Genomic DNA, 20,265 nt, shown 5'->3' with positions numbered 1-20,265 from the left:
GGATACAGTAAAAATGGTATTTCAGGATTCGCACATTATATACACTGAGTACGTATGCCAACTTATGTTTGTTTCTCATTATAGAATACAACAGATGTCCCTTTAGAAACATTGTCATAAACATTTCATTATAAGTATTATAAATCGAGCATAGGATCAGATTATCTGTTTGTTCTATTTATCATGAGATAATCCTATCTACAAACTGATTAATCAGTCTCACTTGCGGACAAACTTGTTTCCCTCATGCATTAAATTAATACACTACACTAGTGTGCTAAACAAACAATAATTTTTTTGTTTTAACTAACTCTGAGGTATGAAATATGACCGCAGAAAGGAAATGGACCCAGAAGAAATGAGAGAAGGAGCCTCGAGAAAAAGGAGTCGAGATGGAAGAAACAAATCGCCTGTCCTTATGAATTAAAGCTATTTGTATAGTTGGTATTTTTGCGTTTTCAAAATCAACAGCGATGGACCTTTTAACTTAAAAGGTTAGGGCACACCCTGTACAAATTATAATTTGTATGAAATTACAACTTGTACACAACATATATATATATATATAGATATATAGATCCCCCTTACGGAGCTCCGTAAGTGCCAAGTAAATAGAAATATTTTCGTTGATCTGGTGCGCACTAGTTTGAAAAATCGTGCGCACGAGTTTTAATCTCTAGACGACATTTAAAAACTGGTGTACACGACTTTCAAACTGGTGCGAATGACTGTCAAACTGGTGCTTACGACTTTCAAACTAGTGCCCACGAGTTTCAAAGTCGTGCACACCCGTTCTTGAAAGTCATGCGCACCATTCTGAAAGTCGTACGCAACGTATTTTTGAAAGTTGTGAGCACAAGTTTGAAAGTCGTGCGCACCATTTTTAAAGTCGTGTGCGCCAGTTTGAAAATCATGTGCACGAGTTTGAAAGTCATGCGCACAAGTTTTAAAGTCGTGCACACCATTTTTGAAAGTCGTGAGCACGAGTTTGAAAGTCGTACACACCATTTTGAAAGTTGTGCGCGCCACTTTGAAAGACATGCACACAAGTTTGATAGTCAGGCGCACAAGCTCAAAAGTCGTGCGAACGAGTTTCAAAGTCGGGTGCACGATTTTTCAAACTGGTGCGCACCAGATTAAATCTCAGGCAAACGAAAATATTTTTATATTTACATGACACTTAAGGGGCTCCGTAATTATGCTTTACTACACTGACTGTATTATCAACTATAAAAACTATTGTTGGCGTCTTTGTTTGATTTAAATGTAAGTTTGTTTGAACATTAAATTAAGTTTTGTTGTATGTCTCTGTCTGATGTATGTTTACACAGTTTTGGCTGCTGGGTCCAAGATATGGCCACGTTAACCAATTATGTCTGTATGGGTTTCTTGGCAATATTACCGTACGGAACAATAAACAACTGTCATACACGTGGACGTATTAGCTAGCTAGAAAACCAGATTTAACCCACCATTTCTTTAGGAAAATGCCTGTGCCAAGACAGGAATATGACAGTTGTTTCCTTATTGTTTTTTTTTAAACAATGCTTTTTTCCAATTTTTACAAGAATCAACAAGGATCTTCGTCTTATAAATATGACTGCGCATAAAAGTTAATAGAAATCAGATGAGATAATCTTAACTTTTCAAACGACATAAAATTAATGCAGGACGGATAAACGGACTTTGTTATAAGAAAACTAGTCGGTGTGGTATTATCAAATAATCGGATCCAATTGCATTGAACCATCATAGGTCTATTCACAAACAAAAGTGAAGCGGAATAAGTCATGCAAATCCAATCTTTTGATAAACCAATTACAAATATGAATTATCATTTGTTTAAAGAAAGATTTTATCGTTTTCGTGGATTTTTTTGCAATAACGAATAAGCGGCAACAGACCTTTCACGATCATCAAAATGCGGTACCTGATCTTTCATGATCCGAAATATCAAATTTTGAAAAATATTTCTGTTTTTGCAAAGTTTCTGATTAAACTAAATCAAAATAACTTTAAGAACTATTTTATACAGTAATATTGAACGATATTTTTAGGAGAAAAGTAGTGTGTGCATTAAGAATTTGAAAAAAATCATGTTTGTTTACATTTTTATTTCTCTGAAATTTTGAAGAGCAATCTGCCTTTTTTAGTTTAGTAGAAACGGTGTACTTTTAAGCCTTGTTTTTTCTCGGATACTGATCATAATGTTGAACCATTTTGACATACAGTTTTCTTTTTCCAACATTTGTCATTGTAATTGATTAAATTAGATTATTTACTGACGTTGTATACGTCTTCTAGATAAGATTTCCTGACCAGCGGGAATAGAGGGTACCCATTGTGTGTTAGGAACTCCTACCACAGTTTTTAACCTTGTAAGACATTTCAAGCTTTGTATAATGTATACATGTATGTATGTCCGTTGAATCCATTAAAGGAGGTACACATGATCTAAATATTTTCGATATATTTTGTCCATTTTCCGGGTGTTGAAACTTCGTGAATTTTCGGCAAATTTGTACATATGCCTAACATGACACCTCAAGGGCTCCACGAGCCCTTATTAAACATTGCAAATGATCTTAAGTATAATCATCTGTTTAATACACACTCTATAATATATCTACAATGTGTGTTTCTTATTACAATGTACATCTGTAATGGTAAACAAGAAAGAATTGAATATATGTAAATTTAACCTCTGCTAGCATCCGTTCCATCCAACCAGGACTATTCTAAAGGACATATTATACTTATACTGTTTTATCCAATGTCTTCCCGTGTTTTTACGCGTCTGTGTTTCTCATTTGTCTCTAGTTTCAGTGTGGACTTGTCTATTGTTTTTTATCCTCGGGTTTGTCTTTTGTCTTTTAATTCAAGTCTGTTTTCCTGGCTGACCGTTTTGTATTTTGGCTTTCTTCTCTGTCCCGTTTACCCATGCTGCATGAACCCTTACGCTAGCGTTCAAAAAGTCGAAGTAGCTATGATAACCTTGTCATATTTATTTTTTGTTAGCCTTTTACTTCATGTATTCTTAGAACAAAGGCTTTATGGCAAATCGTAATTTCCATTATACCGAAATCATTGTTTATCGGTTGCTGGACCGAACGAAAAGACATATTTTTGCAAATTTTCAAAACATTTCACATTGGAATTTCAGAGAAGATCTGAGATTGTCTTACCTGTTTGACCAACCTTTCAGACAGTCCGAAAATTTACTCCCTGGACATATACCTTCAAAGGAATGTTTTTTTATTTATTTTTTTGCTTACAACTTCGTCTGTTTTTCTTAAACAAGTTTACAAAATTTTGGAAATTATTTTAAATTAAGAAATTAATTTCCCTCATGCAAGGCTCAGATTCCTTGCCCGGCTTTGGCTATACGCTTTGTCCTTTGGGAGTTTTATCAGCTCTTCAATTTTTGAATAAGATTTGGATTTCAAATAGTTTGGCCCGAGCATCGCCGAAGAGACATCTATTGTGCAGTAAAATTGGTATTGTTTATGTTAATTAGCTCAATTTGTAACTTGTAAGGATTATGTAAACCGTATTCGTCGGTTTGACCTCTTTTACATATTCCTGCAAAGATCATATGTCAAAGCATTTTGCATTGTAGTTTCTATGAGATATTTTCGAAAATGTGACAATTAGAATAAATGAATGACTGTGCAGTTACGTTATTCCACCAAATAAAGCTGATATATGACCTTCAATAAACCATTCTTGCAAAGTTTTGTTAAAATCCACAAACCGGTTCGAGAGAAAATCAAAGCATCGTTGATTTTGTGATCCAGCCAATTTTGTAGCTAGTCTGACATTTTTTTCTGAACCATACTTTCAATATTTTTTTTTTAATTTTTTATCTCATATTCTGACTGTTCAATTTCTATTCTATAGCCCAATAGATGGAGAATTTCGCAATATTTATGCAAATTATTTTGATATTCCAATTTTAGACAAGGTCAGATCTTCTTTTTTTAGAAACATTTGCAATATAATGATTTTGACAAGAAAGAAAAGGGAAATCTGCAAAAAAGTAATATATTTTTATATGCTATAAAAGAATAATTGGCTTAATAATTTCCAGAGAGAAGCATTGAAAATGCACTTTCTCAACAACAACAAAAATCAAAATAAATATCTAATCTTATCTAAATTGGTGTTCATTTTCATTAAAAAGAAAATACATTTCCTGTATTCAAATATACATGTACAAATACCTAATGCTGAAATATTTCAAGTTACTGTTAAATAGCAACATAATGGGGAATACACACATAAATTTTACTGCAGAAAATACTCAGGTAAGAGTTATGCAATTATTATCCGTGTTAAACATTTCAAATTGATATAATTACATTGAACCAAGACGTGTGTAAAGCGCCTGGTTACCATCTATCATAGGATTTAAAGTTTCGGTGCATTACACTGTACATTTGCACGTAAAATCACTTCTTTTGCGCACAGCTCTTTACCACATATAAATCGATAATCAATATATTTTGACACAGTAGCCACCTGCACATTCAAGGTCTAATTTGTGAACCTCAGCGTCGAGTATATATATACTTTTCTCAACAAGTCTATTTAAAGTACTTGAGGGATACGTTCCTCAGAATTTGATATTGTTTTAAAATTGTGAACACATTAGTAGCCCAACGATATTCATACACATATGAAATTTAATAAGGAAAGTTAATATATTTACGTTTTATCATAAGCGTTAGATTTCCTTTTCAGAATTATATATATACTGATTCTTTTCACTTCCCTTCTTTAAAAAATAAATATCATGGTTATGGAAATAACAATTACATGTTTAACCTTTAGCTGGTATGATCAATAAGTGTACAATTTTCCCTCTGGCATATGAATAAAAGTAGTATCCGATATTTGGATTGGTTTATTCCTGCTATTCCCACATTCTAAAATCTGGCTTGTCGGCTGTAAGTTAACTATTTAGGAATATGAGATATACTTGAATAAACAAAGAGATTATTAACTTATGAAAATATCTATATTAAAAACCCCAGAAGTTTTCATCCCAATATGCAGTTACTAATAGTCGAAAATGTAAAAAAAATAAATAAAAATAAAACATACTTGTTCTTGTCTCATTAAAATTGTCCTTATCTTTTAAATAATCTTCAAAACTGTGGTGTGGATTTCATCGTGTAATGACACATTTCTTCAATGAATCCATGCGCGATGCGTGGTTAAGTGGTAGTCTTTGTCCGTTCTTCCGAAATACTATTCTCTAAGACTTTGGGACGCAACGTTTCCACTCTTGTAATTCAATGTCAACTTGAGACTGTTCGACAGCAAGATTTAGTAATTAGGATTATTTGCTATCATGTGCAGCTGACCATTCGTTACCGTCATTTTTATTCAACAATTTATAGAGGTGTTATATGTGACTTTTGACCATTTTTTTAACTACCATTCCACAATGAAACTCTGTGAACTAAATCGTCTTGCGACCATTTGACTGGAAGCTTGTACTTGGGGGAATATTGTTTGTCATCATGTGAAATTGGTCATACTAATCCGTCAATTTGATGTTGACCATTTCTACTATTGTACATTAAGTTACATTTGTAACAACTTGTGAAAGCAACTTATCTGAAACCTTTACAAAACAGAAAGCTTCCATATACTTGGTAGGATTGGTTGTCATCTTCATATTATAGTCAATTTGATTTGGCAACTTATGCAGCAGTTATTTGATTTGATCACTTTGTGTAGTATCGTAACGACACCTAGTGAATGCAACTGCTTTATGATCTGTTGACAGAAAGATTTCTTACTAGGTAAAATCACCAGGCACAAAGTGCTCGGTAGTCAATATTTTATTATCAAATATATAGCTTTGATATGTACACTTATTAAATAAAAAAAAACGTCTCGCCTTTATATAATTTTGATAGTATAATGCAAATATTGAAGTTAAAATGGCGAAACTTTAATATGTAAACTATGCAAAGCATTCAAATTTAATGAGCTTTGACTCAAGAGCCATTGTGTAAATGACAAATACCAATACTAATTCAACTGCATACCCCATACCATTCACAGTTCATTTGTGGTTCCCTTTAAACTGTCTTAACACAAACTAACATGTTAAGAGAGTTGTCTCATTGGCACTCATACCACATCTTCTTATATCTAAGAATGATAAAGTGTCAAAGTCAATGAACCGTGATCAGGGGGTTAGGCCATATACTCCAAGGAAATAACATGTGCCAATAGTGGAGCGGCGGAGAGGACAATTTTAGAAATCTAAATTACCTACATACCTCATGGCATTATAATAGCTCATTGGAAAGCTAAAATCGTGTACTTTTTGAAAATATGTGTCGTAAATATAAAAGCTGGTGCAATCATGCCTTTAATCACGGTCAAAGATCATCACTAAAAAAATTCCTATTTTCATCTTGGGGAAACAAACCGCAGATATTTTCAAAATCAATAACATTCAATGAGTTATACAAGTAGTATTATTTATCAGTGCTTAAGTTCCGACTTAGATGTGTTTCATATTTGCACATGACGTCAGAATAACGTATTATTTAACTTTTTCGAAGGTAACACGTTTGGTGGAAATTTCAAAGACTAATAAATAACTGCAACAGAATGACCTTGATCTACGACCTCGATAAAAATGGCATTTCTGGAAAAGATATACATATATCTGAGAATAACAGATATTAATAGAGTATCAGAAATACATTGTTGACATCCAACAACATTTGCAAGTCAAATTTCGTCTCAGTTTTCCATGATTCGACATGTCACTGAGTTTTCTTGAAATAAATTCCCACTGTTAGTCTCAATACATGATAATTTTTCAGATAATACAAGAAGCATGAGTTATTGAAGTGAAAACTACGATTAACTTTCATTCGACGGTACTGTAATGAATGCAAGCGGAATTTATGACAAATTAAAAAAGTAAGATATGATCGTTTTCATATACAAAATGAAACGTCTAAAAAAATCATATAGAAAGTAAAAATTCACATACGACATAAACGGGGAACACCCCAATTTAGTTAGAAAATATTTCCTATAAATATTGTACATGATAGTTCATATGTTTCACTCAGCTATGTCGGTAGATATGGCCTGGACATTGTTACAACTACCTTATTTTTGCCAAAACACAAATTCGCGCAAGAAAGATGGTTGGTTGCTAAACGTCCAGTGGCAAATATTTCATGCATGTACACGACGAGAACACATTTACAATAAATACAATAGGTATTTCCTGTAACAGAGGACGTCCGGGCTGAAGGTCGGGGAAATTTGGACTGCCACTGGAATATGAGGATATATTTGATAGAGACAAATATTTTGCAACATTCCACCTACGATTCTTTTGTGGTATCTGCCTTTTCATGGTTACAACGTAAAGTCGGACAGCTGATAAAACCACCGTCTGTCAGCTTTAAAATTTGAACAATTTCCGATTTTGCTTTGATGTTATTTATGGCGTCGCCAATAGAAATGTCGCTAAATACTCGATTTACCTTGTCGTTGAGAAAAGAACACTATGGCATTCATGTAGTGCTTCGTAAGCTTACCCTTGAGTTTAGAGTAACTGCAGTAGGTCTTATTTGGTATGAAAAACTGGTACATTGTCAACATTAATAAAACAACAATAGTTTTTTTTTGTCACGAATAAGGTCTGTCTATAACTGTAACTACCCTTTCAAACGCCAACTCCTATGTAGATTTATCAGTGTATTTTGGTATTTATGCCAAACATGTGGTCAAACAAATGAATCAAATCATTTTATTAGTGTAAAATCCAAATATTGGATTGTTACCAAGACAAACATGACAATATTTTACAAACATACAATATTTAAATTTAAGTAACGTTCATATTATATAAGTATCTCGTATATTTAAATATTTTGGAGGAGGTGATACTTTTGCAAAATTGAAAGTAGAAATACAATATTCTTAATGTTATTGTTATAAAATATAACATAACAAATATATATATGAAAAATAGAAAATAATCACAAATTTGTATTACATAATTAGTTTTTCTTGTCACCTAGGCTATTTCTTAGTACATATAAATCATTAACCCCCTTAACACTAATTTTAGTTATGTCATACTCATTAAATGTAAACATAAATGTAAATTTTTCCTCATTAGACATTTTGTTGAAAGATGGAACTATTATCTCTACTTCCTGAAAAAAGTTTTTGTCTACGTTTTTCTAAAATTTGACATTTTAAAGCAAAATGATATTCATCTTCAACCCAATTTTTACAGAGGGGACTTAATCTTTTTTCCAGATGTAATTTACGGTGTCTACCCTGTTCAATATTTAGATTACTATTACTTAATCTGATTTTAATAAAATTATATATCATGTATCGGTCTAAATCTAATAATAAAAAAAATTGTATTTTGTACTCATTTTTTAATGTTCAGCTTCTGTATGTTCTAAGTTTGTTTCCTTTGGGGTTATTTTGGTCATTAAAAAGACTGTTTTTCCAGAACTCTGTATATCTTTCAGCTAATTTTTTCCCTACAGCATTAATCAGGCATATTTTTTTTGAAGAAAGTATTTTGATTTTCCCATACATGATTGAACCCTATTTTTGAAAGAGAATTTTTCAAATTGGCTGCAAAACCATTAGATAAATTTATACTACATTCATAGGCATTTGAAGCACAACTTTCTTTGCATTTATCAAATGGCAGCAAAACCCTAAAGAAACCTTTAAAGCATCAACAGCAATAGGTAACATACCTATTTCTGCTAAAACTGCGGTGTTAACTGCTTTATTTACACCAACAAGGTATTTAGCAAATTTTATTTGAAATTTCGATGGCAAAAATGATGAATATATACATTCAAGACTTGAATTGTCTTTAACTATCATATTAAGTGCCCATATTTTACTGCAATAAAGTAGTATAGGTTTCGAACAACTTTCAAACAGTTTTAAATGTGAATAAATATTAAGTTTATCAGAGAATAAAAGCCTTCTGATGCAAAACACTGCCGTTGAAGCTTTTTTTCACAGATGGTTAACCGCACAAGAGAAAATTCCTGAAGGCTTAAAAAAAATACCAAATATTTATATTCATTGGTCAAATCAACTGTCTGTTCATTGAATTTAAAGTTGAAATTTTTTAGAACTTTACCGATTTATTAAAAATCATAATATTAGTTTTAATTAGGTTTACAGTTAAATTCCACTTATCGCAGTAAGTGTTGAGTTTGTCTAAACATCGTTGTAAGCCAGACTCTGATTCAGATATTAACACAAGGTCATCTGCATAAAACAAGCATGGAACATTTGTATGCCCCACCTACGATAGTAGTAGGGGCATTATGTTTTCTGGTCTGTGCGTCCGTTTGTCCGTCCGTCCATCCGTCTGTCCCGCTTCCGTTTAAAGTTTTTGGTCAAGGTAGTTTTTGATGAAGTTGAAGTCCAATCAACTTGAAACTTAGTACACAAAAGTCATGTTCCCTATGATATGATCTTTCTAATTCTAATGCCAAATTATAGTTTTGACCCCCAATTTTACGGTCCACTGAACATAGAAATGCGAGTGGGGCATACGTGTACTATGGACACATTCTTATCATTTAATATGGTAGGATCACAGGAGCTATCAGATATGGTAACTAAATCATTTATATAAAATGAGAAAAATGTAGGGCTTAAAATGCACCCTTAATTGCTTTACTCCAACAGTAGAGCTGAAGGATTCTGTTAACCCTTCACTAAACTTTACAGAAAAGAAAGCCTTTCTATTCATGTTCTGTAAAATGTTATAAAATGATCCATTTATATAATAAGAACACAGTTTGTAAAACAGTGCATTTCGATTAATTGTATCAAGAGCTTTTTCAAAGTGTACAATATATATTTTTGAAACTAATTGTAAATGCAAGCTAAAAAGTGTACTATTTTTTTTGCCTTCTATTACCCCTGGATAGATGGTTCATTTTGTAAACAGGGGCCCTTAGTATGTTCACTGGACGACTAAGGTAAATGTATACAGAAAATATTTAGGAATAAAACGTTTATATGTGTTAAAAAAAAGTCTACAAAACATGAAAGCTACATTATAGAGCATAGAAGGAACTTTTGAAACAGTTTCATTTACCCCTTTTAAAAGCGGACTACTGGAATCCAACAAATTATGATCATTATAATTGTTGGAGTCCAGTACCAGTGTGTCTATGTCTTTTGTAATTTCACAAAAATCATAGGATAAAAGATTAGCTTTAAATACTCCTTCCCGAGCTCCATTTATGTTAATTCTTTTAATGTTATTTTTCTGTAAATTGAATACAGTTTCTTGTACTGACTGAGATAAAATCTGAACTGATATTGGTCAATGATCATAAATTGTAGGGCAGTACTTTCCAATTGTAAAATTGTTAATCTTGGATAGAAATGATACACTGCAGATGCAATAGTCAACAATGGACACACCCATGTGGTTGTAAAAAGTTATTTCCCTTTAAAATTTCCTAATGTTCTCCCATTTAGAATTCTTAACTTGGACACTGTACATATCTCAATTACTGATTTACCATAATTGTTAGTTATTTGTGGAATTTCTGTATTTCTAAGTTTATGAATACAATCAGCTTCATAGTTGTCAGGGAGAAACTCATCTAAAGTATCATCAACTTCATTTGTAATAAAATCTAACTCATCACATTTTACTTGTGCATTTAAGTCTCCCAATAACATTATCTCCCCTGAAGTACAATACCTGGGTACATCATTGTATAATTTGTCAAATATCTGTTTGTCGCAATTAGTACGAACAATATAAGATGAGTTTGCAGGTGATATATATATAAAAAAAAAAACCAAATAAATCCCTTGTCAAACCAAAATAATTTTTATCAAGCTTCAACCACATTATATCATTAACAGATTGATAAACTGCATTATTGAGCAAATTCACATGCTAGATATTCGGTATATGATATCAGCGTCGTTTGCTCTAACAGAACAATCAATTTTGATAATCTTCCAGCATGGTATGTACTTGTTATGTTTTTTCTTGTAAATTATACACTTTGATGTATCGTAAGGGTCAACATAACTTTCAACCAACAAAGAATTGGATAAATCTGGCTTCATATCTGGTGCTTCCTTTTCAGCCGCTCTATACTGATTTCAAATTCTGTTTACTTTGTGTAGCTTTTAAAACAAGACGAGATAGATAGTTATCTTAGGAGGTTTGAGCGTTATGCTACTGCTCAAAAGTGGCAACCAGATATTTGGGCCACTCATCTTAGTGCATTATTGAAGGGCAAGGCTCTAGATGTCTATGCACTTTTACCTGTTGACAAAACTCTTGATTTTGCAGCTTTGAAAGATGCTCTACTTAAAAGGTATGATATGACTGAAGATGGATTTAAACGTAAATTTAGAAGTTGTAGACCAGAGCCAGGTGAAACTTTTGTACAGTTTTCTATTAGGTTAGATAGCTATTTTAAGCGTTGGATTGAGATGGCACATACAGAGACTACTTATAAAGTTTGTATGATTTGATTATGCGGGATTATTTACTGCATATATGTTCGAAGGACTTGTCATTGTTTTTGAAGGAAAGAATACCAGATTCTTTAGAGAAAATGGTAGGTTTAGCTGACCAATATCGTGAGGCAAGACATACCAGTGCTTCCAATCTTATAAGTAAAGGCTAATCAGCCAAACTCATCTGCAGTAAATATATAGTCAAAAACCAGTTGATAACGCAAGAAAAGAACAGAAAGGTAAAACCTGCAGAACGTACTTCATTTATACCTGTCAGAGACAGAAAGTGTTTTAGGTGTGGTAAGACTGGACATATTGCATTGGAATTTGGATTGTAGAGTTAATCTACAAAAGACAAGCAGTGCATTGTCACAGAATCAAAAGAGTTTTAAGGGTAAGCTATGTAATACCTGTACTATACCTACAGATTCTATAGTAGATGCTATTCCTACTGGTTGTACAAGTACACTTCCGTCGTCTTGTCAGTCAATCACAAATGTAAGTATGCCTGTAAGTTCCGGTTATGTTGATGGTAAACCAGTGACAGTTTTACGAGATACTGGTTGTAGTGGCATTGTTGTAAAACGTGACATGGTGGACAATGAGTCGTAAACGGGTAGAAAACAGGTATGTATTTTGGCAGATGGAACCAGAGTTGAAGCGCTAATAGCTAGAATTTTTATTGATACACCATATTTACAGGGAGAATTTGAAGGATGGTGTATGGCCAATCCGGTTTATGACTTAATTATTGGTAATGTTGCGGACGCTAGAGAACCAGGGAAACCTGATCCTTCGTGGCAACACACATGCTCTGTTGAGACAAGGAGACAAGTAAGGAACAAAAGTAAGCCGTATGTTCAACTGAAGGTGAAAGATATTATCACAGATGAGGTAAATCTAAGCGATATTAAGAAAGCTCAACTAGAAGATGCAACTTTGGATAAAATAAGAAGATATGTATTAACAGGTGATACAGTTGCAAACAAGAATGGAACAGTAAAGTGGATATTAAAAAGAGGTATGATATACAGACAGTTTTCGATATCAAAACCCAATAAGGTAAGTTGTAATCAGTTAGTAGTTCCGAATTCTTATCGTGATACAGTGACGAGATTAGCACATGAGTCGATTATGTCAGGTCACATGGGCACACAGCGTTCCCTTGATAGAGTATTATCAGCTTTTTATTGGCCAGGTGTTTCAGCAGATGTTTAGCGATTTTGTCAGTCTTGTGACATATGTCAGCGTACAGTTCCCAAAGGAAAGATAGGTAAGGTACCTTTACGGTCTATGTCGCTGATAGATGAACCATTTAAACGCGTGGCGGTTGATCCTATTGGACCCCTTTTTCCTAGAACAGACAGAGGTAGTAGATATATACTGACTCTTGTAGATTATTGTACACGTTATCTTGAAGCAATAGCTTTGAATGATATTGAGACAGAGAGCGTTGCTGAAGCATTAGTAGATATATTTCACAGAATAGGAGTTCCACAGGAAATGTTAACTGATATGGGAAGTCAGTTTACATCTCGGCTTATGGCTGCGGTTAGTAGACTCATATCACTTAGACAGTTGACTACAACTGTTTATCATCCTATGTGTAATGGGTTGGTAGAAAGGTTCGATGGAAGTCTAAAACTGATGTTGAAAAGAATGTGTCATGAACGACCTAAAGATTGGGACAGGTATGATAATGCTTTATTGTTTGCATGCAGAGAAGTTCCACAGGAGAGTGTGAAGTTTTCGCCTTTCGAGCTTGTGTATGGTAAACAGGTAAGAGGACCTATGGCAATATTAAAGGAGCTAAGGACTAAAGAGATAGATGATCCTGAAGTGAAGTCTACATATCAGTATGTGATAGATTTAAGAGATAGAATCTACATGTGAACTTGCTCGAAGCAATTTGGCTTGTGCATCAAGGAAGAATAAGGTATATTACGATAAATCGACCAAGCAAAGACACATGAAGGTAGGTGAAAAGGTTCTTGTACTCTTACCTACAGATAAGAATAAACTGTTGATGCAGTGGAAAGGTCCTTATACCATTGTTGAGAAATTTGGTAATGTAGACTATAGGATACAGATGAATGGATAGATAAAAACGTTCCATGCAAATTTATTGAAAAGGTATGTGGAAAGATGTGACGTAGGAGATATTGTTTCAATGGTCAACGATGATGTTTTAGCAGTGGTGAGTTCTGCCGTGATAGATACTGATAGTGACCAAGTAGATGTTTATGACGAGATTCATGAAATACCGTTTACAGACTCAGGTGAGAACGCTGAGCATATTGATGTTAATCATAACTTGAATGAAAGTCAAATATTACAGGTAAAGGAATCGCTGTTTTCATTTCCAGAATTCTTTACTGATAGTCCAGTCTTGAGCATGACATTAAATTGTCCAGTGAAACGCCTATCTGGATGAAATCGTACCCTATTCCATATAGTATGTTAGACACGGTGAATATTGAGGTTAGTAAAATGTTAGATCTTGGAGTCATAGAGGCATCTACAAGTCCCTATGCATCACTGATAGTCATTATCAAGAAGAAGGACAATACAAACATATTTTGTATTGGTTTTAGATCTTTAAATAGCCAAACTTTGTTCGATGCGGAACCGATGTCGAATGCAGAAGAGATGTTTTCGAAGTTGGCAGGACATAAGTACTTTTCACGACTTGATTTGTCAAAAGGCTACTGGCAGATGCCGTTATCAGAGGACGACAAACCTAAAACCACCTTTCAAACACCTAAAGGTTTGTTTCAGTTTCGTAGAATGTCGTTTGGACTGGTTGCTGCACCAGTGTCATTTTGCAGACTGATGAGAATATTGTTAAAAAGTATGGAGAATATAGATAATTTCATAGATGATATAATCATCTTCACCTTGACATTTGAGCAACATTTAGAGGTACTTTATGAACTTTTAATCAGACTTAAAGAGGCAAATCTTACAGCTAGACTTAGTAAGTGTTCTATAGGTTATAGCAGTCTAGAGTGTTTGGGTCATTTTGTCGGTTATGACAAACTTAGTCCCCATCCAGATAAGGTTAAAGCAATACAAGAAGCCCCAAGACCGGTTACAAAAAAACAGGTAAGATCTTTTCTAGGATAAGTTGGTTTTTACAGGAAGTTTATTCCAAACTTCTCCTGTATTGCACTTCCGCTCACTGACCTCATGAAGAAAGGACAGCCTAATAGTGTGGTTTGGGAAAATGTACAGGAGAATGCATTTCAGTCCCTTAGATGTGCCTTGGTAAGGTTCCCCATTTTGAAATTGCCGGATTTTTCTCAGAATTTTGTTCTGATGACTGATGCATCAGATAGAGGCATTGGTGCAGTACTGATGCAGATCCAGGAGAACATCAAGATGCCTATTGCCTATGCAAGTAGAAAACTTAAGAAGGGTGAAGTAGCTTATTCTTCTATTGAAAAGGAGTGTTTAGCCATTGTTTGGGCTATACAAAAGTTTCAAAGGTATTTATACGGTAGAGAATTTATACTTGAGACTGATCACCAGCCACTTACTTATCTTAATATGAAGAACGTAGCGAATGCTAGACTTATGAGATGGACATTGGCTTTACAACCTTGCAGATTTAGAATTGTAGCAGTTAAAGGTAAAGATAATGTTGGTGCAGACTATCTCAGTAGAGTTTAAGATGTAAATATTAGTGTTTTGTTTTATCATGAACGGTAAGTAATGAAGAATTTATGGTTTAAGTTTTATTTTTTATTGAACAGTCTAAATATCACAGGACTAGATTTTAATTGGTGACATACCGTGATGTTGTGGGCAGGATATGTCGGGACGTAACACCTTAAATAGGTATTAATTATGAGGCGACAAGACCTGATAATGATCCTTATTCATCTTTTAGGTGAGTATACTTCGATTTATAGTAAGCTTCAGTTTGTATTTTATTTGGACCTGGTCATGAGTTGAGTACTGTCCGGTAAGTGATGGTATGAATAGTTTGTCTTTTGAATTTGGACTAGTGTATTTGTGAATGATTTTTGTGTATAAATCTATTTATGGTTATAATTGTTATATAGTCAGTACTCCGTACTTCTTTTGGTGGGGAGGAACTGTCACAGGGTGACTTTATTTACTCATATATTTATAGTTATTTTGGTTGATTAATTCTATTGTAATTTGCAGACCGTCAGTATCTTATAAAGTGTATATTCTGCAAACTTCAGTGTATAATACATGTCCACATTTTACATCTAATTAATTAGGTAGTGTCCACTTTTTACATGGGCATTTACCTGTAAACTCGTCGAACGGGTTGTATCACCTGTAAACTCGTCGAGCGGGTTGAGTATCACGTGACACCTATTCTTGATGAGCTGAGTAGTCATTATCATGAAACACCTTAACGAGTTAAGGTGTGGTTTTGTAAATTAGTTTAAAATTAAGTTTGCAATGTGGCGAGGATGCACTCACTGGATTTCTGAGGTAGGATTCAATTTATTCTTATTGTTAATATTTATTCGTGCTAAAATGTTCAGTTTTCTGCAACAACGCAAATATATGATATTTGATATTTATTTACATTTTAATTTCCGACATTGTAATTTTGCCAATGAAATAAGTTAATTAATGTTCTTTATACATTTGTGATGATATTTTAGAACGTGTGAATGCTTCCGCCTATAGTAAATAAGCGATTATCGAAACTGTTAGTATTTTACGTAAGTTGCTTACGATAATGCAATGTTGTATGAATCTCCATAAGTATGTAAAGCAATATATGCAAAGTATAGACATGAATATATATTCAGCGTTAAAGCTATATATTGTGAGTAGTAATTTAATAATGACATTATACTTTATAGTCAATTATGAGACATGTAACGTAAGGCATTATGCGATATGCCGTAATTATTTATTGTGTCAAGTAAAGCATTAAACATTTGATGTAACGCAATCTTCTATAGATTGAACGCATAAGTAGTCGTACTAAGTATTCATAATTATTTATGCGACATGTGTAATACATAAGCGTATGTATATGTTTTATTATAACGTATAGTATATATTTCGATAGGTCCCAGTCAGAGAGAGAGAGCTGAGTAGTATGTTGTTAGTAGTATGTAGTAAGGAGATAACAACCAACTGGTAAAAGCATTAAACAGCATGAGATAAACGTAAACCTTGTGAGACGCCAATAGGGCAGCCGTAACCTACACGTTTATATGTTGGGCCAGTTTTGATGACCGGAAGGATTATTTTTCCACAGCATTCCAGTTAACAGAATGAACAGTTTAATTTGAACATTTATCAGTATATATAATTGTAAATTTGTACTATATTAAATTGTTAATTGTTTAAAGTATTAGTCATTATTTGTACAGACTCCTTCTAAGCCAGCACTCGTCTATCCATGACAACGACCTTTACGGTTGTACCTTTAAAATAAGCAACAATACCCAATAACATAAATAAATCGCAAAACTTCGGAAATTCTTAAGTAAACAAGAAATACGCGTTATAATAACTACAAATGACAATGGAAAATTCGCCTAATGTAGGTTTATAACTTGGAACCAGAACAGTGTCGGTTCGTGTGTGACAAATATCCGGAATTGAAATTTGAAAAATGCAGATGTTTAACCAATTATATTGCTTATTACTAATTTTTTTTTCAAAAAGTAAATCGGGTCGATTGAAGTATTATACGACGTCTTTGCGGTTGTACCTTTAAAATACACATTTATTGCAAGTGCAAATAATGCTAGGTGAAAACAGTTGATTTTTTGGGTTTTTTCCCACTATTTTCAGATGCTGTGTGCTTTAAATATAGGACTAATCATAAACTGTTAACACAGAGATATGTCTCGCCTTTTTGTATATTGATAATGCAAATGTTGAAATTAAAAGAGCAATACCTTAACATGTAAGTTATGCAAATATTCAGAGTCAATGAACCATGACTGACGGTACATGGCCAAACAATCTCCATGGAAATAGATGTGCCAATGCTAATACAACTGCATACCAAATACCATTGACTTATCATAAGTCGTTCCCTTTAAACAAACCCGCTCCAGTCATGCTTAAGTGATTCCCTATTGATCAACCAAATTTTTCCCACAAAAGGGAGGGGGTGCCGGCAACTTATATATGTGAATATCTAAAAACATTTCTAAAGATCACTTGTATCGAATCTTATGAAAAAATTCCAATTTTGGAACTTTTAAAAGGTCAAGGTCACTGTATTTAACAGCTGAATGAAAATTGTAAATGTGCTCCCTATAAGTACAAATGTCAATATCGAACCATATTTGGCAATAAAATTATCAAATTAGTCCTAAATATAGAAACTATAGTTATAATCCTTTGAATTATTCGAATTTATTTTGCTATAAACGCAAATATGAAGGGGCGGCCAGCTGACTAAATGTGACTCTACGGTTTCCTTGAAATTTTAAATTTGACCCAAATTTAAGAAAATCGTGACCACTGTAGACAACGACATCAATATTTCGACGAGGCTTGTTCTCCTCTTTCCAATGATATAAAATATAGCCGTGTGTTATTCCGTTAACCCAAATCGATCAAATTTGTTGACTGGGCACCCTACTACAACTGCATACCAATTAACATTGGCCTACCACTAATGGTTCCCCTTGAACTGACCTAATCACAAACTAATACATGTAAACTAAGGAAAAGTTTCAAAGTCAATAGACCATGACTGAGGGGATGGAGCCAAATAATCTCCATGGAAATGAGATATGCCAATGCTTATACAACTGCATACCAAATATCATTGACCTACCACTAGTGGTTCCCCATAAACTGACCCAATCACAAACTAATACATGTAAATTCAAAGTCAATAGACCATGACTGAGGGGGCAGGGCCAAACAATCTCCATGGAAATGAGATGTGCCAATGCTAATACAATTGCATACCAAATAACATTGACCTACCACTAGTGGTTCATCATAAACTAGACCTAATCACAAACTAATACATTGTTGACGCTGCCGCTGACACCGCTGGAAACAGCATACCTATGTCTTGCTTTTTGGCTCCGTCAAGGCGAAACAAACACTGCCCTTATAATGTATGAAGTTCATGAGTATGGTAACCATATTTACCAATTTAGCTCACAAATCATGTTTAATTAGTGGTTTATCGTGAGATTAATCTATAGAAACAGCAGTGGGATCTTCAATGACAGTTGGGCAACGTGAGTTAAGGTTGTTTTAACGTCATATGTACCACATTTGACATTTATGACAAATATTTTTCTGAAGATGAATAATCGATAGACCTTTTAAGATATTAGAATTCCATGAGGTATTTAGGTAATTTAAACTCGTTATGCGTCTTTTTCAACATTCGTCGCTCCACTACATTGCTTATACAACTGCATACCAAATATCATTGACCCGTCATTAGTCAGTGTTTCCCTTTAAAGGTTAAACTGATCTTAACACACTTCTAACAGTGTTGACACCACAGCTGCTAAGTCCCTCTTTTTCATCTTTGAGACAAAATCATGAAAAATGTATTGTTAATGTTGTATGTATGTTAAATGATCAATTGATATTATGAAAATTCAATTTAACTCCAGCTGTATTTACTATTTTGTTTAAAGTTTGTTAATGTTTACAAACGAAATGTACAAAAATGCCCCAAAAAGTGCCCTATATTTGTATATAAACAAGCATTCTGAGAGTATTGCATGGAAATACATAGTCCCCTACCGGTTAAAAATTAATTGTACTGGAACAAAATACTAACTTGATCTATAACTTGTCATGGTGTAAACTAGATAACAAATATCAAGTCAATACCTTCAAGCATGACGAAAAAAAGTGTGGAAAACTGATTATCTAAGTGAATTTTCTAAGTACAAGGTCCATAACTCTGCACAAAATCATCAGACCGGAACAAAATTCAAACTTGATCTGTAACATGTCATGATAAAACAATGTACCAATTATTAAATCAATATATTCAAGCATGACGAAAAAAAGTGCGGAAAACTAAATATTTGAGTGAATTTTCTAAGTCCAAGGACCATAACTCTGCACAAAATTATCAGACCGGAACAAAATTCGAACTTGATCTGTAACTTGTCATGATAAAACAATATACCAAATATCAAATCAATATCTTCAAGCACGAAGAAAAAAGTGTGGAAAACTGATTTGCCAGACTGGTAGATGGAGTGCAAACCTATAAGTCCCCTTCCTAAGTCGGTAGGGGACTAATAATTTCAATTAACAACTGGAGCACATATCAGACCAATATGTAAATTTATAAGTCCAAGTGTACGTATTGCAAGTCTGTTTCTCCAGAATGTATCCCATATGTACCTTTCATGGATTTTATTTGTGTTAGTTGTGCCTTTGGTTACAATTTTGTAAAACATGCTGTCACATCAATTCCAATTTATTCACGAGACATTTGCTTGTATATATAGTCAACTGAACAAAAAAAAAATCCCATAAATCCTGCCAAAATCATCAAACCAAAATGCCGAAATAGTATGGTCATTATGCCCATTAACTCTAAAGTGTCCTCCTCTTATAAAAGGCAATAATAGTCAATGTCCAAGTATTTCTGGAAAGCTTAAATAAAAAGTGGTGGAATATTATTGTCAACTACACCTGATGTCAAACAATCCTACCAGGTATGAAGCTTTTTCTAAAAAATGTCTTTGAGTTGCTTAAGGTTACAATAGGCAA

Source organism: Mytilus californianus, unplaced genomic scaffold (genome assembly GCF_021869535.1).
Source record: "Mytilus californianus isolate M0D057914Y unplaced genomic scaffold, xbMytCali1.0.p SCAF_2, whole genome shotgun sequence".
Taxonomy (NCBI): Eukaryota; Metazoa; Mollusca; class Bivalvia; order Mytilida; family Mytilidae; genus Mytilus; species Mytilus californianus.
This window is presented reverse-complemented; position numbering follows the sequence as displayed.